This window comes from Daphnia pulicaria, chromosome 6, assembly GCF_021234035.1.
Source record: "Daphnia pulicaria isolate SC F1-1A chromosome 6, SC_F0-13Bv2, whole genome shotgun sequence".
NCBI lineage: Eukaryota > Metazoa > Arthropoda > Branchiopoda > Diplostraca > Daphniidae > Daphnia > Daphnia pulicaria.
In genome coordinates, this window is record NC_060918.1 from 20,748,947 (window position 1) to 20,772,020 (window position 23,074).

The 23,074-nt window shown below is 36.1% G+C and overlaps 19 non-coding genes across 19 annotated transcripts; 15 read left to right on the top strand and 4 right to left on the bottom strand.

The window, feature by feature from the left end:
- Positions 1-405: 405 nt before the first annotated feature.
- Positions 406-478, top strand: Trnar-acg. The gene has a single exon. It is a non-coding gene; the product is annotated as a tRNA-Arg (tRNA).
- A 452-nt stretch (positions 479-930) lies between these two features.
- Positions 931-1,003, top strand: Trnar-acg. Its single transcript has one exon. It is a non-coding gene; the product is annotated as a tRNA-Arg (tRNA).
- Positions 1,004-1,454: 451 nt separating this feature from the next.
- Positions 1,455-1,527, top strand: Trnar-acg. Its single transcript has one exon. It is a non-coding gene; the product is annotated as a tRNA-Arg (tRNA).
- Positions 1,528-1,978: 451 nt separating this feature from the next.
- Positions 1,979-2,051, top strand: Trnar-acg. The gene has a single exon. It is a non-coding gene; the product is annotated as a tRNA-Arg (tRNA).
- A 454-nt stretch (positions 2,052-2,505) lies between these two features.
- On the top strand, positions 2,506-2,578 carry Trnar-acg. Its single transcript has one exon. It is a non-coding gene; the product is annotated as a tRNA-Arg (tRNA).
- Positions 2,579-4,949: 2,371 nt separating this feature from the next.
- On the top strand, positions 4,950-5,022 carry Trnar-acg. The gene has a single exon. It is a non-coding gene; the product is annotated as a tRNA-Arg (tRNA).
- A 1,932-nt stretch (positions 5,023-6,954) lies between these two features.
- On the top strand, positions 6,955-7,027 carry Trnar-ucg. The gene has a single exon. It is a non-coding gene; the product is annotated as a tRNA-Arg (tRNA).
- A 452-nt stretch (positions 7,028-7,479) lies between these two features.
- On the top strand, positions 7,480-7,552 carry Trnar-acg. The gene has a single exon. It is a non-coding gene; the product is annotated as a tRNA-Arg (tRNA).
- Positions 7,553-9,046: 1,494 nt separating this feature from the next.
- Positions 9,047-9,119, top strand: Trnar-acg. The gene has a single exon. It is a non-coding gene; the product is annotated as a tRNA-Arg (tRNA).
- A 455-nt stretch (positions 9,120-9,574) lies between these two features.
- On the top strand, positions 9,575-9,647 carry Trnar-acg. The gene has a single exon. It is a non-coding gene; the product is annotated as a tRNA-Arg (tRNA).
- Positions 9,648-10,624: 977 nt separating this feature from the next.
- On the top strand, positions 10,625-10,697 carry Trnar-acg. The gene has a single exon. It is a non-coding gene; the product is annotated as a tRNA-Arg (tRNA).
- A 453-nt stretch (positions 10,698-11,150) lies between these two features.
- Trnar-acg lies at positions 11,151-11,223 on the top strand. Its single transcript has one exon. It is a non-coding gene; the product is annotated as a tRNA-Arg (tRNA).
- Positions 11,224-11,677: 454 nt separating this feature from the next.
- On the top strand, positions 11,678-11,750 carry Trnar-acg. The gene has a single exon. It is a non-coding gene; the product is annotated as a tRNA-Arg (tRNA).
- A 977-nt stretch (positions 11,751-12,727) lies between these two features.
- Trnar-acg lies at positions 12,728-12,800 on the top strand. Its single transcript has one exon. It is a non-coding gene; the product is annotated as a tRNA-Arg (tRNA).
- A 453-nt stretch (positions 12,801-13,253) lies between these two features.
- On the top strand, positions 13,254-13,326 carry Trnar-acg. Its single transcript has one exon. It is a non-coding gene; the product is annotated as a tRNA-Arg (tRNA).
- A 3,499-nt stretch (positions 13,327-16,825) lies between these two features.
- On the bottom strand, positions 16,826-16,898 carry Trnar-acg. Its single transcript has one exon. It is a non-coding gene; the product is annotated as a tRNA-Arg (tRNA).
- Positions 16,899-17,873: 975 nt separating this feature from the next.
- On the bottom strand, positions 17,874-17,946 carry Trnar-acg. The gene has a single exon. It is a non-coding gene; the product is annotated as a tRNA-Arg (tRNA).
- A 455-nt stretch (positions 17,947-18,401) lies between these two features.
- Trnar-acg lies at positions 18,402-18,474 on the bottom strand. Its single transcript has one exon. It is a non-coding gene; the product is annotated as a tRNA-Arg (tRNA).
- A 451-nt stretch (positions 18,475-18,925) lies between these two features.
- Positions 18,926-18,998, bottom strand: Trnar-ucg. Its single transcript has one exon. It is a non-coding gene; the product is annotated as a tRNA-Arg (tRNA).
- Positions 18,999-23,074: the final 4,076 nt, after the last annotated feature.

Here is a 23,074-nt window from a genome sequence, read left to right on the forward strand (position 1 = left end):
ATGGGTTCCATAGGATTGAATAATTAAACAGAAATACAAGAAATAAAAGTATTCGAAATAACATCCCAGTTAAGAGCAAAACGTATTTTCTTTTCTAACTTTTAATTTAGTAATAAGAACGTTTTATCTTGTTTCACACGTTGATGTGGATCCGTCGTGGATGGAACTCTGTGCTTAAAATTAATATAGTCGTATACATATTGCTAAACAACCTGGCAATCAAACAACGTTTCCCAGATTTGTTAGAGGATCACGAGATGGAAAAATTAAGAACAAAAAAGGATGAATGTGTTCCACAGTCCATAGAGCCCATCGAGTTTAAAGTTTCATTCCCAAAAATTCATCCCTCGGATCCGGAGAAATTAGGTATGGAAATTTTTAAGGACAAAAATTAAGTGGATTACAGGACGTGTGGCCCAATGGATAAGGCGCCTGCCTACGGAGCAGGAGATTCCAGGTTCGATCCCTGGCACGTTCATACGAATTGTGGAAAATGTAAGCCTAACAATCTAAACGAATCGTTTATGGGTTCCATAGGATTGAATAATTAAACAGAAATACAAGAAATAAAAGTATTCTAAATAAAATTCCAATTAAGAGAAAAGCGTATTTTTCTTTTCTTACTTTTAATTTAGTAATAAGAACGTTTCATCTTGTTTCACACGTTGATGTGGATCCGTCGTGGATGGAACTCTGTGCTTAAAATTAATATAGTCGTATACATATTGCTAAACAACCTGGCAATCAAACAACGTTTTCCAGATTTGTTAGAGGATCACGAGATTGAAAAATTAAGAACAAAAACGGATGAATGTGTTTCACAGTCCATAGAGCCCATCGAGTTTAAAGTTTCATTCCCAAAAATTCATCCCTCGGATCCGGAGAAATTAGGTATGGAAATTTTTAAGGACAAAAATTAAGTGGATTACAGGACGTGTGGCCCAATGGATAAGGCGCCTGCCTACGGAGCAGGAGATTCCAAGTTCGATCCCTGGCACGTTCATACAAATTGTGGAAAATGTAAGCTTAAGAATCTAAACGAATCGTTAATGGGTTCCATAGGATTGAATAATTAAACAGAAATACAAGAAATAAAAGTATTCGAAATAACATCCCAGTTAAGAGCAAAACGTATTTTCTTTTCTAACTTTTAATTAAGTAATAAGAACGTTTTATCTTGTTTCACATGTTGATGTGGATCCGTCGTGGATGGAACTCTGTGCTTAAAATTAATATAGTCGTATACATATTGCTAAACAACCTGGCAATCAAACAACGTTTCCCAGATTTGTTAGAGGATCACGAGATGGAAAAATTAAGAACAAAAAAGGATGAATGTGTTCCACAGTCCATAGAGCCCATCGAGTTTAAAGTTTCATTCCCAAAAATTCATCCCTCGGATCCGGAGAAATTAGGTATGGAAATTTTTAAGGAAAAAAATTAAGTGGAATACAGGACGTGTGGCCCAATGGATAAGGCGCCTGCCTACGGAGCAGGAGATTCCAGGTTCGATCCCTGGCACGTTCATACGAATTGTGGAAAATGTAAGCTTAAGAATCTAAACGAATCGTTTATGGGTTCCATAGGATTGAATAATTAAACAGAAATACAAGAAATAAAAGTATTCGAAATAAAATCCCAGTTAAGAGCAAAACGTATTTTCTTTTCTAACTTTTAATTTAGTAATAAGAACGTTTTATCTTGTTTCACACGTTGATGTGGATCCGTCGTGGACGGAACTCTGTGTTTAAAATTAATATAGTCGTATACATATTGCTAAACAACCTGGCAATCAAACAACGTTTTCCAGATTTGTTAGAGGATCACGAGATTGAAAAATTAAGAACAAAAAAGGATGAATGTGTTCCACAGTCCATAGAGCCCATCGAGTTTAAAGTTTCATTCCCAAAAATTCATCCCTCGGATCCGGAGAAATTAGGTATGGAAATTTTTAAGGACAAAAATTTAGTGGATTACAGGACGTGTGGCCCAATGGATAAGGCGCCTGCCTACGGAGCAGGAGATTCCAGGTTCGATCCCTGGCACGTTCATACGAATTGTGGAAAATGTAAGCTTAAGAATCTAAATGAATCGTTTATGGGTTCCATAGGATTGAATAATTAAACAGAAATACAAGAAATAAAAGTATTCTAAATAAAATCCCAATTAAGAGAAAAGCGTTTTTTTCTTTTCTAACTTTTAATTTAGTAATAAGAACGTTTTATCTTGTTTCACACGTTGATGTGGATCCGTCGTGGATGGAACTCTGTGCTTGAAATTAATATAGTCGTATACATATTGCTAAACAATACCTGGCAATCAAACAACGTTTTCCAGATTTGTTAGAGGATCACGAGATGGAAAAATTAAGAACAAAAAAGGATGAATGTGTTCCACAGTCCATAGAGCCCATCGAGTTTAAAGTTTCATTCCCAAAAATTCATCCCTCGGATCCGGAGAAATTAGGTATGGAAATTTTTAAGGACAAAAATTATGTGGATTACAGGACGTGTGGCCCAATGGATAAGGCGCCTGCCTACGGAGCAGGAGATTCTAGGTTCGATCCCTGGCACGTTCATACGAATTGTGGAAAATGTAAGCTTAAGAATCTGAACGAATCGTTTATGGGATCCATAGGATTGAATAATTTAACGGAAATACAAGAAATAAAAGTATTCGAAATAAAATCCCAGTTAAGAGCAAAGCGTTTTTTTCTTTTCTAATTTTTAATTTAGTAATAAGAACGTTTTATCTTGTTTCACATGTTGATGTGGATCCTTCGTAGATGGAACTCTTTGCTTGAAATTAATATAGTCGTATACATATTGCTAAACAACCTGGCAATCAAACAACATTTTCCAGATTTGTTAGAGGATCACGAGATGGAAAAATTAAGAACAAAAAAGGATGAATGTGTTCCACAGTCCATAGAGCCCATCGAATTTAAAGTTTCATTCCCAAAAATTCATCCCTCGGATCCGGAGAAATTAGGTTTGGAAATTTTTAAGGACAAAAACAAGATTCCTTCGGTAACGTCCTTCGGTAATTTTTTTAAACGTTAAAGAGACAGAAAATCAAGGTTATAGTAGATTAATACATACTATAACGTTTGGAAAATTCTGTTTCCCTTTATTATCTTCCATAATTGATTCTTTATAACTAATTGAAAAATAATCTGTAATATTATGAGTGGTGCGAATTATGAATGGCGGAGGATTCGCCCCGCCACCCCACGTCGCACTTCATGTTTAGATTAAGTTATAGCAATATTTATTACTATAGTAACATGGAATTAGAAAAATTATTAGTTACATATTAACTACAAAGAAATGGATGTGCTCTTATAGCAGTTAGATTAAACCACCGCTGAAAAAATCTTTATAATTAAGGCATATAACCTAAGTGTTTTACGACCGGTTCCGAAATCGATACCGATGGTAGCGTCGCTAGCGATATTACCATTGCTTTACTTCGACTTTTGTTACATTATTTGGTGTACTCACCAACCGGGCCACGCATTCCCTTATATACAAATGTCAATGTTGGTCTGATGGTTAGCAACTCGGGCTGCCACTCGTATTGTTTAGGGTTCGAATCTCGATCTCGAAAAATAAATTTGTAATTTTTGAAAAATTACTCTTAAAAAGCTTTCGGAGGTAAATGGAAGTGGAAGATCGGTGGTAACTCTTCACGACCACCAGAAGATCTTGATGACTGTGAAGAGGACAAGGGAAGAAGAGAGAGATGACCCAGAGCTTCAAAATGAGAATAATCAAACATTTTTAAATGTTCCTCAACTTATTGGTTGATGACTAACTGTTAAAAAAAGGAGGAATAGAAATTTTACTTGATCAAAAAATTTATTAAAATCAAGACAAAAAACAGTAAACAAAAAGAGGTGATAATAAAACAAAAGATTTAAAAAAGTAATAATGGTAAAATACAAAGTAAAAAGAAGAATAAAGACGAAATCGAAATCGAACATAAAAACAAAATCAAATAATAAATACTCTCCACTCCCGTAGCAGAAAACTTGTCTTGCTAGGGAAGATCCAAACTTTTTTTTTGTTTTTGTTTACACTGCTGAGCATGCACTGACAGTTGGAAGGTTACGCAAAAAAAGCGAATTCACTGCCTAGGATTCGGCAACCAGCTAGGTAACAAGTACGCAAATTAAATTTTTAAAACAGTAATGAAAACAAATGAAAAACCCGTTACGCCATGTATCAAATTTTGACAGAATTATGTACAAAATTTGGTGACGATTGGTCATTCAGGGAAGAAACGTATAAAGGAACACTAAATGGACATTAAACCCTCTGAATTTCACTACTAGCTACTACTACCCTACCCCCTATACCCCACACCCTATATTGTTAAGGACCTTCGTATATAAATATACCTCAGGGATTAAGTGGATTACAGGACGTGTGGCCAAATGGGTAAAACGCCTGCCTACGAAGCAGGAGATTCCAGGTTCGATCCATGGCACTCTCATAAGAGTTATAGAAAATGTAAGCTTAAGAATCTAAACGAATCGTTAATGGGTTCCACAGTATTGATTAAATAAACAGAAATACAAGAAATAAAAGTATTCAAAATAAAATTCCAGTTAACAGCAAAGCGTATTTTTCTTTTCTCACTTTTAATTTAGTAATACGAACGTTTTATCTTGTTTCACACGTTGATGTGGATCCGTTGTGGATGAAACTCTGTGCTTGAAATTAATATAGTCGTATACATATTGCTAAACAACCTGGCAATCAAACAACTTTTTCCAGATTTGTTAGAAGATCACGAGATGGAAAAATTAAGAACAAAAAAGAATGAATGTGTTCCACAGTCCCTAGAGCCCATCGAATTTAAAGTTTCATTCCCAAAAATTCATCCCTCGGATCCGGAGAAATTAGGTATGGAAATTTTTAAGGACAAAAATTAAGTGTATCACAGGACGTGTGGCCCAATGGATAAGGCGCCTGCCTACGGAGCAGGAGATTCCAGGTTCGATCCCTGGCACGTTCATGCGAATTGTCGACAATGTAAGCTTAAGAATCTAAAAGAATCGTTAATGGGTTCCATAGGATTGATTAATTAAACAGAAATACAAGAAATAAAAGTATTCAAAATAAAATCCCAGTTAAGAGCAAAGCGTATTTTTCTTTTCTAACTTTTAATTTAGTAATAAGAACGTTTTATCTTGTTTCACACGTTGATGTGGATCCGTCGTGGATGAAACTCTGTGCTTGAAATTAATATAGTCGTATACATATTGCTAAACAACCTGGCAATCAAACAACTTTTTCCAGATTTGTTAGAGGATCACGAGATGGAAAAATTAAGAACAAAAAAGGATGAATATGTTCCACAGTCCATAGAGCCCATCGAGTTTAAAGTTTCATTCCCAAAAACTCATCCCTCGGATCTGGAGAAATTAGGTATGGAAATTTTTAAGGACAAAAATTAAGCGGGTTACAGGACGTGTGGCCCAATGGATAAGGGTTCGATCCCTGGCACGTTCATACGAATTGTGGAAAATGTAAGCTTAAGAATCTAAACGAATCGTTAATGGGTTCCATAGGATTGAATAATTAACAAGCAATCCACCACTCAAGCGCACCAAATCCACGGACCCCCCTTTTTTCCAATTCCGCAATGGGACCTAGAAATCTGAAATAATTCAGGCATATCCAGTTTTTTACTCCGGATTCACTGTTTTTGCAGAATTCAAATATTCCCTGACGTTCGGGAGATATTTAATGTTAAAGTTTGAGTTTTTTCAAATTTTAACAATTTTGGGGGGTCTTTGGCATCGCTTTTTGGGTGAATGTTAACCTTTTAAAAAAAAACTAATTGAACCAAAAGTTTGCTCGGCCATCCCTTAATACCAATCCAAAAGGAATTTACATTCTGGATTAGATTGGCCGAGTTATTCCCAATCTAGTAAAGTGTAATTTTGACCAGTTTCCCACCCAGCCTAGTCGCCATTTTTTATCACTCTCCCTCGCGTTCCTGGCGGATGACAGCCGAAGCATACGAGTTCTCTGCACCTCGGGCTTCATATTTCCGGCCACTAGACTATATGAAATGGCCTACAGTATGTCCCCCGGTCTAAAGTGAAGGCCAGGAAAGCGTAGCTTCGTCTGTCAATCGCTTGGAACGCGAGGGAGAGTTTAAAAAAATGGCGACTTGGCTGGGTGAGAAACTGGTCAAAATTACACTTTACAAGATTGGGAATAACTCGGCCAATCTAATTCGGAATGTAAATTCCTTTTGGATTGGTATTAAGGGATGGCCGAGCAAACTTTTGATTGAATTAGTTTTTTTTTAAAGGTTAGCATTTACCCAAAAAGCGATGCCAAAGACCCACCAAAATTTTTAAAATTTGAAAAAACTCAAACTTTAACATTAAATATCTCCCGAACGGCAGGGAATATTTGAATTCTTCAAAAACAGGTGAATCCGGAGTAAAAAACTGGATATGCCTGAATTATTTCAGATTTCTAGGTCCCATAGCCGAATTGGAAAAAAAAGAGGGGTCCATGGATTTGGTGCGCTTGAGTGGTGGATAGCTTGTTAACCAGAAATACAAGAAATAAAAGTATTCGAAATAAAATCCCAGTTAAGAGCAAAGCGTATTTTTTTTCTAACTTTTAATTTGGTAATAAGAACGTTTTATCTTGTTTCACACGTTGATGTGGATCCGTCGTGGATGGAACTCTGTGCTTGAAATTAATATAGTCGTATACATATTGCTAAACAACCTGGCAATCAAACAACATTTTCCAGATTTGTTTGAGGATCACGAGATGGAAAAATTAAGAACTAAAAAGGATGAATGTGTTCCACAGTCCATAGAGCCCATCGAGTTTAAAGTTTCATTCCCAAAAATTCATCCCTCGGATCCGGAGAAATTAGGTATGGAAATTTTTAAGGACAAAAATTAAGTGGAATACAGAACGTGTGGCCCAATGGATAAGGCGCCTGCATTCGGAGCAGGAGATTCCAGGTTCGATCCCTGGCAAGTTCATACGAATTGTGGAAAATGTAAGCTTTAGGATCTAAACGAATCGTTAATGGGGTCCATAGAATTGATTAATTAAACAGAAATACAAGAAATAAAAGTATTCGAAATAACATCCCAGTTAAGAGCATAGTGTATTTTTCTTTTCTAACTTTTAATTTAGTAATCAGAACGTTTTATCTTGTTTCACACGTTGATGTGGATCCGTCGTGGATTGAACTCTGTGCTTGAAATTAATATAGTCGTATACATATTGCTAAACAACCTGGCAATCAAACAACTTTTTCCAGATTTGTTAGAGGATCACGAGTTGGAAAAATTAAGAACAAAAAAGGATGAATGTGTTCCACAGTCCATAGAGCCCATCGAGTTTAAAGTTTCATTCCCAAAAATTCATCCCTCTGATCCGGAGAAATTAGGTATGGAAATTTTTAAGGACAAAAATTAAGTGGATTACAGGACGTGTGGCCCAACGGATAAGGCGCCTGCCTACGGAGCAGGAGATTCCAGGTTCGATCCCTGGCACGTTCATACGAATTGTGGAAAATGTAAGCTTAATAATCTAAACGAATCTTTAATGGGTTCGATAGGATTGAATAATTAAACAGAAATACAAGAAATAAAAGTATTCGAAAAAACATCCCTGTTAAGAGCAAAGCGTATTTTTCTTTTCTAACTTTTAATTTAGTAATAAGAACGTTTAATCTTGTTTCACATGTTGATGTGGATCCGTCGTAGATGGAACTCTGTGCTTGAAATTAATATAGTCGTATACATATTGCTAAACAATACCTGGCAATCAAACAACGTTTTCCAGATTTGTTAGAGGATCACGAGATGGAATAATTAAGAACAAAAAAGGATGAATGTGTTCCACAGTCCATAGAGCCCATCGAGTTTAAAGTTTCATTCCCAAAAATTCATCCCTCGGATCCGGAGAAATTAGGTATGGAAATTTTTGAAGGACAAAAATTAAGTGGATTACAGGACGTGTGGCCCAATGGATAAGGCGCCTGCCTACGGAGCAGGAGATTCCAGGTCGATCCCTGGCACGTTTATACGAATTGTGGAAAATGTAAGCTTAAGAATCTAAACGAATCGTTAATGGGTTCCATAGGATTGAATAATTAAACAGAAATACAAGAAATAAAAGTATTCGAAATAAAATCCCAGTTAAGACCAAAGCGTTTTTTTCTTTTCTAATTTTTAATTAAGTAATAAGAACGTTTTATCTTGTTTCACATGTTGATGTGGATCCGTCGTAGATGGAACTCTGTGCTTGAAATTAATATAGTCGTATACATATTGCTAAACAACCTTGCAATCAAACAACATTTTCCAGATTTGTTAGAGGATCACGAGATGGAAAAATTAAGAACAAAAAAGGATGAATGTGTTCCACAGTCCATAGAGCCCATCGAGTTTAAAGTTTAATTCCCAAAAATTCATCCCTTGGATCCGGAGAAATTAGGTATGGAAATTTTTGAAGGACAAAAATTAAGTGGATTACAGGACGTGTGGCCCAATGGATAAGGCCCCTGCCTACGGAGCAGGAGATTCCAGGTCGATCCCTGGCACGTTCATACGAATTGTGGAAAATGTAAGCTTAAGAATCTAAACAAATCGTTAATGGGTTCCATAGGATTGAATAATTAAACAGAAATAAAAGTATTCGAAATAATATCCCAGTTAAGAGCAAAGCGTTTTTTTCTTTTCTAATTTTTAATTAAGTAATAAGAACGTTTTATCTTGTTTCACATGTTGATGTGGATCCGTCGTAGATGGAACTCTTTGCTTGAAATTAATATAGTCGTATACATATTGCTAAACAACCTGGCAATCAAACAACATTTTCCAGATTTGTTAGAGGATCACGAGATGGAAAAATTAAGAACAAAAAGGATGAATGTGTTCCACAGTCCATAGAGCCCATCGAGTTTAAAGTTTCATTCCCAAAAATTCATCCCTCGGATCCGGAGAAATTAGGTATAGAAATTTTCAAGGACAAAAATTAAGTGGATTACAGGACGTGTGGCCCAATGGATAAGGCGCCTGCCTACGTAGCAGGAGATTCCAGGTTCGATCCCTGGCACGTTCATGCGAATTGTGGAAAATATAAGCTTAAGAATCTAAACGAATCGTTAATGGGTTCTATAGGATTGAATAATTAAACAGAAATACAAGAAATAAAAGTATTCGAAATAAAATCCCAGTTAAGAGTAAAGCGTATTTTTCTTTTCTAACTTTTAATTTAGTAATAAGAACGTTTAATCTTGTTTCACATGTTGATGTGGATCCGTCGTGGATGGAACTCTGTGCTTGAAATTAATATAGTCGTATACATATTGCTAAACAATACCTGGCAATCAAACAACGTTTTCCAGATTTGTTAGAGGATCACGAGATGGAAAAATTAAGAACAAAAAAGGATGAATGTGTTCCACAGTCCATAGAGCCCATCGAGTTTAAAGTTTCATTCCCAAAAATTCATCCCTTGGATCCGGAGAAATTAGGTATGGAAATTTTTGAAGGACAAAAATTAAGTGGATTACAGGACGTGTGACCCAATGGATAAGGCGCCTGCCTACGGAGCAGGAGATTCCAGGTTCGATCCCTGGCACGTTCAAACGAATTGTGGAAAATGTAAGCTTAAGAATCTAAACGAATCGTTAATGGGTTCCATAGGATTGAATAAATAAACCGAAATACAAGAAATAAAAGTATTCGAAATAACATCCCAGTTAAGAGCAAAGCGTATTTTTCTTTTCTAACTTTTAATTTAGTTATAAGAACGTTTTATCTTGTTTCACACGTTGATGTGGATCCGTCGTGGATGGAACTCTGTGCTTGAAATTAATATAGTCGTATACATATTGCTAAACAACCTGGCAATCAAACAACATTTTCCAGATTTGTTAGAGGATCACGAGATGGAAAAATTAAGAACAAAAAAGGATGAATGTGTTCCACAGTCCATAGAGCCCATCGAGTTTAAAGTTTCATTCCCAAAAATTAATCCCTCGGATCCGGAGAAATTAGGTATGGAAATTTTTAAGGACAAAAATTAAGTGGAATACAGGACGTGTGCTCCAATGGATAAGGCGCCTGCCTACGGAGCAGGAGATTCCAGGTTCGATCCCTGGCACGTTCATACGAATTGTGGAAAATGTAAGCTTAAGAATCTAAACGAATCGTTAATGGGTTCCATAGGATTGAATAATTAAACAGAAATACAAGAAATAAAAGTATTCGAAATAACATCCCAGTTAAGAGCAAAACGTATTTTCTTTTCTAACTTTTAATTTAGTAATAAGAACGTTTTATCTTGTTTCACACGTTGATGTGGATCCGTCGTGGATGGAACTCTGGGCTTAAAATTAATATAGTCGTATATATATTGCTAAACAACCTGGCAAACAAACAACATTTTCCAGATTTGTTAGAAGATCACGAGATGGAAAAATTAAGAACAAAAAAGGATGAATGTGTTCCACAGTCCATAGAGCCCATCGAGTTTAAAGTTTCATTCCCAAAAAGTAATCCCTTGGATCCGGAGAAATTAGGTATGGAAATTTTTGAAGGACAAAAATTAAGTGGATTACAGGACGTGTGGCCCAATGGATAAGGCGCCTGCCTACGGAGCAGGAGATTCCAGGTTCGATCCCTGGCACGTTCAAACGAATTGTGGAAAATGTAAGCTTAAGAATCTAAACGAATCGTTAATGGGTTCCATAGGATTGAATAAATAAACAGAAATACAAGAAATAAAAGTATTCGAAATAACATCCCAGTTAAGAGCAAAGCGTATTTTTCTTTTCTAACTTTTAATTTAGTTATAAGAACGTTTTATCTTGTTTCACACGTTGATGTGGATCCGTCGTGGATGGAACTCTGTGCTTGAAATTAATATAGTCGTATACATATTGCTAAACAACCTGGCAATCAAACAACATTTTCCAGATTTGTTAGAGGATCACGAGATGGAAAAATTAAGAACAAAAAAGGATGAATGTGTTCCACAGTCCATAGAGCCCATCGAGTTTAAAAATTCATTCCCAAAAATTCATCCCTCGGATCCGGAGAAATTAGGTATGGAAATTTTTGAAGGACAAAAATTAAGTGGATTACAGGACGTGTGGCCCAATGGATAAGGCGCCTGCCTACGTAGCAGGAGATTCCAGGTTCGATCCCTGGCACGTTCATACGAATTGTGGAAAATATAAGCTTAAGAATCTAAATGAATCGTTAATGGGTTCTATAGGATTGAATAATTATACAGAAATACAAGAAATAAAAGTATTCGAAATAAAATCCCAGTTAAGAGCAAAACGTATTTTCTTTTCTAACTTTTAATTTAGTAATAAGAACGTTTTATCTTGTTTCACACGTTGATGTGGATCCGTCGTGGATGGAACTCTGTGCTTGAAATTATTATAGTCGTATATATATTGCTAAACAATACCTGGCAATCAAACAACGTTTTCCAGATTTGTTAGAGGATCACGAGATGGAAAAATTAAGAACAAAAAAGGATGAATGTGTTCCACAGTCCATAGAGCCCATCGAGTTTAAAGTTTCATTCCCAAAAATTCATCCCTTGGATCCGGAGAAATTAGGTATGGAAATTTTTGAAGGACAAAAATTAAGTGGAATACAGGACGTGTGGCCCAATGGATAAGGCGCCTGCCTACGGAGCAGGAGATTCCAGGTTCGATCCCTGGCACGTTCAAACGAATTGTGGAAAATGTAAGCTTAAGAATCTAAACGAGTCGTTAATAGGTTCCATAGGATTGAATAAATAAACAGAAATACAAGAAATAAAAGTATTCGAAATAACATCCCAGTTAAGAGCAGAGTGTATTTTTCTTTTCTAACTTTTAATTTAGTTATAAGAACGTTTTATCTTGTTTCACACGTTGATGTGGATCCGTCGTGGATGGAACTCTGTGCTTGAAATTAATATAGTCGTATACATATTGCTAAACAACCTGGCAATCAAACAACATTTTCCAGATTTGTTAGAGGATCACGAGATGGAAAAATTAAGAACAAAAAAGGATGAATGTGTTCCACAGTCCATAGAGCCCATCGAGTTTAAAGTTTCATTCCCAAAAATTAATCCCTCGGATCCGGAGAAATTAGGTATGGAAATTTTTAAGGACAAAAATTAAGTGGAATACAGGACGTGTGCTCCAATGGATAAGGCGCCTGCCTACGGAGCAGGAGATTCCAGGTTCGATCCCTGGCACGTTCATACGAATTGTGGAAAATGTAAGCTTAAGAATCTAAACGAATCGTTAATGGGTTCCATAGGATTGAATAATTAAACAGAAATACAAGAAATAAAAGTATTCGAAATAACATCCCAGTTAAGAGCAAAACGTATTTTCTTTTCTAACTTTTAATTTAGTAATAAGAACGTTTTATCTTGTTTCACACGTTGATGTGGATCCGTCGTGGATGGAACTCTGGGCTTAAAATTAATATAGTCGTATATATATTGCTAAACAACCTGGCAATCAAACAACATTTTCCAGATTTGTTAGAAGATCACGAGATGGAAAAATTAAGAACAAAAAAGGATGAATGTGTTCCACAGTCCATAGAGCCCATCGAGTTTAAAGTTTCATTCCCAAAAATTAATCCCTTGGATCCGGAGAAATTAGGTATGGAAATTTTTGAAGGACAAAAATTAAGTGGATTACAGGACGTGTGGCCCAATGGATAAGGCGCCTGCCTACGGAGTAGGAGATTCCAGGTTCGATCCCTGGCACGTTCAAACGAATTGTGGAAAATGTAAGCTTAAGAATCTAAACGAATCGTTAATGGGTTCCATAGGATTGAATAAATAAACAGAAATACAAGAAATAAAAGTATTCGAAATAACATCCCAGTTAAGAGCAAAGCGTATTTTTCTTTTCTAACTTTTAATTTAGTTATAAGAACGTTTTATCTTGTTTCACACGTTGATGTGGATCCGTCGTGGATGGAACTCTGTGCTTGAAATTAATATAGTCGTATACATATTGCTAAACAACCTGGCAATCAAACAACATTTTCCAGATTTGTTAGAGGATCACGAGATGGAAAAATTAAGAACAAAAAAGGATGAATGTGTTCCACAGTCCATAGAGCCCATCGAGTTTAAAGTTTCATTCCCAAAAATTCATCCCTCGGATCCGGAGAAATTAGGTATGGAAATTTTTGAAGGACAAAAATTAAGTGAATTACAGGACGTGTGGCCCAATGGATAAGGCGCCTGCCTACGTAGCAGGAGATTCCAGGTTCGATCCCTGGCACGTTCATACGAATTGTGGAAAATATAAGCTTAAGAATCTAAATGAATCGTTAATGGGTTCTATAGGATTGAATAATTAAACAGAAATACAAGAAATAAAAGTATTCGAAATAAAATCCCAGTTAAGAGCAAAACGTATTTTCTTTTCTAACTTTTAATTTAGTAATAAGAACGTTTTATCTTGTTTCACACGTTGATGTGGATCCGTCGTGGATGGAACTCTGTGCTTGAAATTATTATAGTCGTATATATATTGCTAAACAATACCTGGCAATCAAACAACGTTTTCCAGATTTGTTAGAGGATCACGAGATGGAAAAATTAAGAACAAAAAAGGATGAATGTGTTCCACAGTCCATAGAGCCCATCGAGTTTAAAGTTTAATTCCCAAAAATTCATCCCTTGGATCCGGAGAAATTAGGTATGGAAATTTTTGAAGGACAAAAATTAAGTGGATTACAGGACGTGTGGCCCAATGGATAAGGCGCCTGCCTACGGAGCAGGAGATTCCAGGTCGATCCCTGGCACGTTCATACGAATTGTGGAAAATGTAAGCTTAAGAATCTAAACAAATCGTTAATGGGTTCCATAGGATTGAATAATTAAACAGAAATAAAAGTATTCGAAATAATATCCCAGTTAAGAGCAAAGCGTTTTTTTCTTTTCTAATTTTTAATTAAGTAATAAGAACGTTTTATCTTGTTTCACATGTTGATGTGGATCCGTCGTAGATGGAACTCTTTGCTTGAAATTAATATAGTCGTATACATATTGCTAAACAACCTGGCAATCAAACAACATTTTCCAGATTTGTTAGAGGATCACGAGATGGAAAAATTAAGAACAAAAAGGATGAATGTGTTCCACAGTCCATAGAGCCCATCGAGTTTAAAGTTTCATTCCCAAAAATTCATCCCTCGGATCCGGAGAAATTAGGTATAGAAATTTTCAAGGACAAAAATTAAGTAGATTACAGGAACTGTGGCCCAATGGATAAGGCGCATGCCTACGTAGCAGGAGATTCCAGGTTCGATCCCTGGCACGTTCATGCGAATTGTGGAAAATATAAGCTTAAGAATCTAAACGAATCGTTAATGGGTTCTATAGGATTGAATAATTAAACAGAAATACAAGAAATAAAAGTATTCGAAATAAAATCCCAGTTAAGAGTAAAGCGTATTTTTCTTTTCTAACTTTTAATTTTGTAATAAGAACGTTTTATCTTGTTTCACACGTTGATGTGGATCCGTCGTGGATGGAACTCTGTGCTTGAAATTAATATAGTCGTATACATATTGCTAAACAACCTGGCAATCAAACAACATTTTCCAGATTTGTTAGAGGATCACGAGATGGAAAAATTAAGAACAAAAAGGATGAATGTGTTCCACAGTCCATAGAGCCCATCGAGTTTAAAGTTTCATTCCCAAAAATTCATCCCTCGGATCCGGAGAAATTAGGTATGGAAATTTTTAAGGACAAAAATTAAGTTGATTATCTGACGTGTGGCCAATGGATAAGGCGCCTGCCTACGGAGCAGGAGATTCCAGGTTCTATCCATGGCACGTCCATACGAATTGTGGAAAATGTAAGCTTAAGAATCTAAACGAATCGTTAATGGGTTCTATAGGATTGAATAATTAAACAGACATACAAGAAATAAAAGTATTCGAAAAAACATCCCAGTTAAGAGCAAAGCGTATTTTTCTTTTCTAACTTTTAATTTAGTAATAAGAACGTTTAATCTTGTTTCACATGTTGATGTGGATCCGTCGTGGATGGAACTCTGTGCTTGAAATTAATATAGTCGTATACATATTGCTAAACAATACCTGGCAATCAAACAACGTTTTCCAGATTTGTTAGAGGATCACGAGATGGAAAAATTAAGAACAAAAAAGGATGAATGTGTTCCACAGTCCATAGAGCCCATCGAGTTTCAAGTTTCATTCCCAAAAATTCATCCCTTGGATCCGGAGAAATTAGGTATGGAAATTTTTGAAGGACAAAAATTAAGTGGAATACAGGACGTGTGCTCCAATGGATAAGGCGCCTGCCTACGGAGCAGGAGATTCCAGGTTCGATCCCTGGCACGTTCAAACGAATTGTGGAAAATGTAAGCTTAAGAATCTAAACGAATCGTTAATGGGCCTATAGGATTGAATAATTAAACAGAAATACAAGAAATAAAAGTATTCGACATAACATCCCAGTTAAGAGCAAAACGTATTTTCTTTTCTAACTTTTAATTTAGTTATAAGAACGTTTTATCTTGTTTCACACGTTGATGTGGATCCGTCGTGGATGGAACTCTGTGCTTAAAATTAATATAGTCGTATATATATTGCTAAACAACCTGGCAATCAAACAACATTTTCCAGATTTGTTAGAAGATCACGAGATGGAAAAATTAAGAACAAAAAAGGATGAATGTGTTCCACAGTCCATAGAGCCCATCGAGTTTAAAGTTTCATTCCCAAAAACTAATCCCTCGGATCCGGAGAAATTAGGTATGGAAATTTTTAAGGACAAAAAATTAAGTGGATTACAGGACGTGTGGCCTTTGGGCCTCACGTCGGGGATCAGAGGGATGAATTTTTGGGAATGAAACTTTAAACTCGATGGGCTCTATGGACTGTGGAACACATTCATCCTTTTTTGTTCTTAATTTTTCCATCTCGTGATCTTCTAACAAATCTGGAAAATGTTGTTTGATTGCCAGGTTGTTTAGCAATATATATACGACTATATTAATTTTAAGCCCAGAGTTCCATCCACGACGGATCAACATCAACGTGTGAAACAAGATAAAACGTTCTTATTACTAAATTAAAAGTTAGAAAAGAAAATACGTTTTGCTCTTAACTGGGATGTTATTTCGAATACTTTTATTTCTTGTATTTCTGTTTAATTATTCAATCCTATGGAACCCATTAACGATTCGTTTAGATTCTTAAGCTTACATTTTCCACAATTTGTATGAACGTGCCAGGGATCGAACCTGGAATCTCCTGCTCCGTAGGCAGGCGCCTTATCCATTGGAGCACACGTCCTGTATTCCACTTAATTTTTGTCCTTAAAAATTTCCATACCTAATTTCTCCGGATCCGAGGGATGAATTTTTGGGAATGAAACTTTAAACTCGATGGGCTCTATGGACTGTGGAACACATTCATCCTTTTTTGTTCTTAATTTTTCCATCTCGTGATCCTCTAACAAATCTGGAAAACGTTGTTTGATTGCCAGGTATTGTTTAGCAATATGTATACGACTATATTAATTTCAAGCACAGAGTTCCATCCACGACGGATCAACATCAACGTGTGAAACAAGATAAAACGTTCTTATTACTAAATTAAAAGTTAGAAAAGAAAATACGTTTTGCTCTTAACTGGGATGTTATTTCGAATACTTTTATTTCTTGTATTTCTGTTTAATTATTCAATCCTATGGAACCCAATAACGATTCGTTTAGATTCTTAAGCTTACATTTTCTACAATTCGTATGAACGTGCCAGGGATCGAACATGGAATCTCCTGCTCCGTAGGCAGGCGCCTTATCCATTGGGCCACACGTCCTGTAATCCACTTAATTTTTGTCCTTGAAAATTTCTATACCTAATTTCTCCGGATCCGAGGGATGAATTTTTGGGAATGAAACTTTAAACTCGATGGGCTCTATGGACTGTGGAACACATTCATCCTTTTTGTTCTTAATTTTTCCATCTCGTGATCCTCTAACAAATCTGGAAAACGTTGTTTGATTGCCAGGTTGTTTAGCAATATGTATACGACTATATTAATTTCAAGCACAGAGTTCCATCCACGACGGATCCACATCAACGTGTGAAACAAGATAAAACGTTCTTATTACTAAATTAAAAGTTAGAAAAGAAAAATACGCTTTACTCTTAACTGGGATTTTATTTCGAATACTTTTATTTCTTGTATTTCTGTTTAATTATTCAATCCTATGGAACCCATTAACGATTCGTTTAGATTCTTAAGCTTACATTTTCCACAATTTGTATGAACGTGCCAGGGATCGAACCTGGAATCTCCTGCTCCGTAGGCAGGCGCCTTATCCATTGGCCACACGTCAGGTAATCAACTTAATTTTCGTCCTTAAAAATTTCCATACCTAATTTCTCCGGATCCGAGGGATGAATTTTTGGGAATGAAACTTTAAACTCGATGGGCTCTATGGACTGTGGAACACATTCATCCTTTTTTGTTCTTAATTTTTCCATCTCGTGATCCTCTAACAAATCTGGAAAATGTTGTTTGATTGCCAGGTTGTTGAGCAATATGTATACGACTATATTAATTTCAAGCACAGAGTTCCATCCACGACGGATCCACATCAACGTGTGAAACAAGATAAAACGTTCTTATAACTAAATTAAAAGTTAGAAAAGAAAAAAACGCTTTGGTCTTAACTGGGATGTTATTTCGAATACTTTTATTTCTTGTATTTCTGTTTATTTATTCAATCCTATGGAACCCAATAACGATTCGTTTAGATTCTTAAGCTTACATTTTCCACAATTCGTTTGAACGTGCCAGGGATTGAACCTGGAATCTCCGGCTCCGTAGGCAGGCGCCTTATCCATTGGGCCACACGTCCTGTAATCCACTTAATTTTTGTCCTTCTAAAATTTCCATACCTAATTTCTCCGGATCCAAGGGATGAATTTTTGGGAATGAAACTTTAAACTCGATGGGCTCTATGGACTGTGAAACACATTCATCCTTTTTTGTTCTTAATTTTTCCATCTCGTGATCCTCTAACAAATCTGGAAAACGTTGTTTGATTGCCAGGTATTGTTTAGAAATATGTATACGACTATATTAATTTCAAGCACAGAGTTCCATCCACGACGGATCCACATCAACTTGTGAAACAAGATAAAACGTTCTTATTACTAAATTAAAAATTAGAAAAGAAAAAAACGCTTTGCTCTTAACTGGGATATTATTTCGAATACTTTTATTTCTTGTATTTCTGTTTAATTATTCAATCCTATCGAACCCATTAACGATTCGTTTAGAGTCTTAAGCTTACATTTTGTACAATTCGTATGAACGTGCCAGGGATCGAACCTAGAATCTCCTGCTCCGTAGGCAGGCGCCTTCTCCATTGGGCCACACGTCCTGTAATCCACTTAATTTTTGTCCTTAAAAATTTCTATACCTAATTTCTCCGGATACGAGGGATGAATTTTTGGGAATGAAACTTTAAACTCGATGGGCTCTATGGACTGTGGAACACATTCATCCTTTTTGTTCTTAATTTTTCCATCTCGTGATCCTCTAACAAATCTGGAAAATGTTGTTTGATTGCTAGGTTGTTTAGCAATATGTATACGACTATATTAATATCAAGCAAAGAGTTCCATCTACGACGGATCCACATCAACATGTGAAACAAGATAAAACGTTCTTATTACTTAATTAAAAATTAGAAAAGAAAAAAACGCTTTGCTCTTAACTGGGATATTATTTCGAATACTTTTATTTCTTGTATTTCTGTTTAATTAATCGATTCTATGGACCCCATTAACGATTCGTTTAGATCCTTAAGCTTACATTTTCCACAATTCGTATGAACTTGCCAGGGATCGAACCTGGAATCTCCTGCTCCGAATGCAGGCGCCTTATCCATTGGGCCACACGTTCTATTATCCACTTAATTTTTGTCCTTGAAAATTTCCATACCTAATTTCTCCGGATCCGAGGGATGAATTTTTGGGAATGAAACTTTAAACTCGATGGGCTCTATGGACTGTGGAACACATTCATCCTTTTAGTTCTTAATTTTTCCATCTCGTGATCCTCAAACAAATCTGGAAAATGTTGTTTGATTGCCAGGTTGTTTAGCAATATGTATACGACTATATTAATTTCAAGCGCAGAGTTCCATCCACGACGGATCCACATCAACGTGTGAAACAAGATAAAACGTTCTTATTACCAAATTAAAAGTTAGAAAAAAAATACGCTTTGCTCTTAACTGGGATTTTATTTCGAATACTTTTATTTCTTGTATTTCTGGTTAACAAGCTATCCACCACTCAAGCGCACCAAATCCATGGACCCCTCTTTTTTTTCCAATTCGGCTATGGGACCTAGAAATCTGAAATAATTCAGGCATATCCAGTTTTTTACTCCGGATTCACCTGTTTTTGAAGAATTCAAATATTCCCTGCCGTTCGGGAGATATTTAATGTTAAAGTTTGAGTTTTTTCAAATTTTAAAAATTTTGGTGGGTCTTTGGCATCGCTTTTTGGGTAAATGCTAACCTTTAAAAAAAAACTAATTCAATCAAAAGTTTGCTCGGCCATCCCTTAATACCAATCCAAAAGGAATTTACATTCCGAATTAGATTGGCCGAGTTATTCCCAATCTTGTAAAGTGTAATTTTGACCAGTTTCTCACCCAGCCAAGTCGCCATTTTTTTAAACTCTCCCTCGCGTTCCAAGCGATTGACAGACGAAGCTACGCTTTCCTGGCCTTCACTTTAGACCGGGGGACATACTGTAGGCCATTTCATATAGTCTAGTGGCCGGAAATATGAAGCCCGAGGTGCAGAGAACTCGTATGCTTCGGCTGTCATCCGCCAGGAACGCGAGGGAGAGTGATAAAAAATGGCGACTAGGCTGGGTGGGAAACTGGTCAAAATTACACTTTACTAGATTGGGAATAACTCGGCCAATCTAATCCAGAATGTAAATTCCTTTTGGATTGGTATTAAGGGATGGCCGAGCAAACTTTTGGTTCAATTAGTTTTTTTTTAAAAGGTTAACATTTACCCAAAAAGCGATGCCAGAGACCCCCCAAAATTGTTAAAATTTGAAAAAACTCAAACTTTAACATTAAATATCTCCCGAACGTCAGGGAATATTTGAATTCTGCAAAAACAGTGAATCCGGAGTAAAAAATTGGATATGCCTGAATTATTTCAGATTTCTAGGTCCCATTGCGGAATTGGAAAAAAGGGGGGTCCGTGGATTTGGTGCGCTTGAGTGGTGGATTGCTTGTTAATTATTCAATCCTATGGAACCCATTAACGATTCGTTTAGATTCTTAAGCTTACATTTTCCACAATTCGTATGAACGTGCCAGGGATCAAACCCTTATCCATTGGGCCACACGTCCTGTAACCCGCTTAATTTTTGTCCTTAAAAATTTCCATACCTAATTTCTCCAGATCCGAGGGATGAGTTTTTGGGAATGAAACTTTAAACTCGATGGGCTCTATGGACTGTGGAACATATTCATCCTTTTTTGTTCTTAATTTTTCCATCTCGTGATCCTCTAACAAATCTGGAAAAAGTTGTTTGATTGCCAGGTTGTTTAGCAATATGTATACGACTATATTAATTTCAAGCACAGAGTTTCATCCACGACGGATCCACATCAACGTGTGAAACAAGATAAAACGTTCTTATTACTAAATTAAAAGTTAGAAAAGAAAAATACGCTTTGCTCTTAACTGGGATTTTATTTTGAATACTTTTATTTCTTGTATTTCTGTTTAATTAATCAATCCTATGGAACCCATTAACGAATCTTTTAGATTCTTAAGCTTACATTGTCGACAATTCGCATGAACGTGCCAGGGATCGAACCTGGAATCTCCTGCTCCGTAGGCAGGCGCCTTATCCATTGGAGCACACGTCCTGTATTCCACTTAATTTTTGTCCTTAAAAATTTCCATACCTAATTTCTCCGGATCCGAGGGATGAATTTTTGGGAATGAAACTTTAAATTCGATGGGCTCTAGGGACTGTGGAACACATTCATTCTTTTTTGTTCTTAATTTTTCCATCTCGTGATCTTCTAACAAATCTGGAAAAAGTTGTTTGATTGCCAGGTTGTTTAGCAATATGTATACGACTATATTAATTTCAAGCACAGAGTTTCATCCACAACGGATCCACATCAACGTGTGAAACAAGATAAAACGTTCGTATTACTAAATTAAAAGTGAGAAAAGAAAAATACGCTTTGCTGTTAACTGGAATTTTATTTTGAATACTTTTATTTCTTGTATTTCTGTTTATTTAATCAATACTGTGGAACCCATTAACGATTCGTTTAGATTCTTAAGCTTACATTTTCTATAACTCTTATGAGAGTGCCATGGATCGAACCTGGAATCTCCTGCTTCGTAGGCAGGCGTTTTACCCATTTGGCCACACGTCCTGTAATCCACTTAATCCCTGAGGTATATTTATATACGAAGGTCCTTAACAATATAGGGTGTGGGGTATAGGGGGTAGGGTAGTAGTAGCTAGTAGTGAAATTCAGAGGGTTTAATGTCCATTTAGTGTTCCTTTATACGTTTCTTCCCTGAATGACCAATCGTCACCAAATTTTGTACATAATTCTGTCAAAATTTGATACATGGCGTAACGGGTTTTTCATTTGTTTTCATTACTGTTTTAAAAATTTAATTTGCGTACTTGTTACCTAGCTGGTTGCCGAATCCTAGGCAGTGAATTCGCTTTTTTTGCGTAACCTTCCAACTGTCAGTGCATGCTCAGCAGTGTAAACAAAAACAAAAAAAAAGTTTGGATCTTCCCTAGCAAGACAAGTTTTCTGCTACGGGAGTGGAGAGTATTTATTATTTGATTTTGTTTTTATGTTCGATTTCGATTTCGTCTTTATTCTTCTTTTTACTTTGTATTTTACCATTATTACTTTTTTAAATCTTTTGTTTTATTATCACCTCTTTTTGTTTACTGTTTTTTGTCTTGATTTTAATAAATTTTTTGATCAAGTAAAATTTCTATTCCTCCTTTTTTTAACAGTTAGTCATCAACCAATAAGTTGAGGAACATTTAAAAATGTTTGATTATTCTCATTTTGAAGCTCTGGGTCATCTCTCTCTTCTTCCCTTGTCCTCTTCACAGTCATCAAGATCTTCTGGTGGTCGTGAAGAGTTACCACCGATCTTCCACTTCCATTTACCTCCGAAAGCTTTTTAAGAGTAATTTTTCAAAAATTACAAATTTATTTTTCGAGATCGAGATTCGAACCCTAAACAATACGATTGGCAGCCCGAGTTGCTAACCATCAGACCAACATTGACATTTGTATATAAGGGAATGCGTGGCCCGGTTGGTGAGTACACCAAATAATGTAACAAAAGTCGAAGTAAAGCAATGGTAATATCGCTAGCGACGCTACCATCGGTATCGATTTCGGAACCGGTCGTAAAACACTTAGGTTATATGCCTTAATTATAAAGATTTTTTCAGCGGTGGTTTAATCTAACTGCTATAAGAGCACATCCATTTCTTTGTAGTTAATATGTAACTAATAATTTTTCTAATTCCATGTTACTATAGTAATAAATATTGCTATAACTTAATCTAAACATGAAGTGCGACGTGGGGTGGCGGGGCGAATCCTCCGCCATTCATAATTCGCACCACTCATAATATTACAGATTATTTTTCAATTAGTTATAAAGAATCAATTATGGAAGATAATAAAGGGAAACAGAATTTTCCAAACGTTATAGTATGTATTAATCTACTATAACCTTGATTTTCTGTCTCTTTAACGTTTAAAAAAATTACCGAAGGACGTTACCGAAGGAATCTTGTTTTTGTCCTTAAAAATTTCCATACCTAATTTCTCCGGATCCGAGGGATGAATTTTTGGGAATGAAACTTTAAATTCGATGGGCTCTATGGACTGTGGAACACATTCATCCTTTTTTGTTCTTAATTTTTCCATCTCGT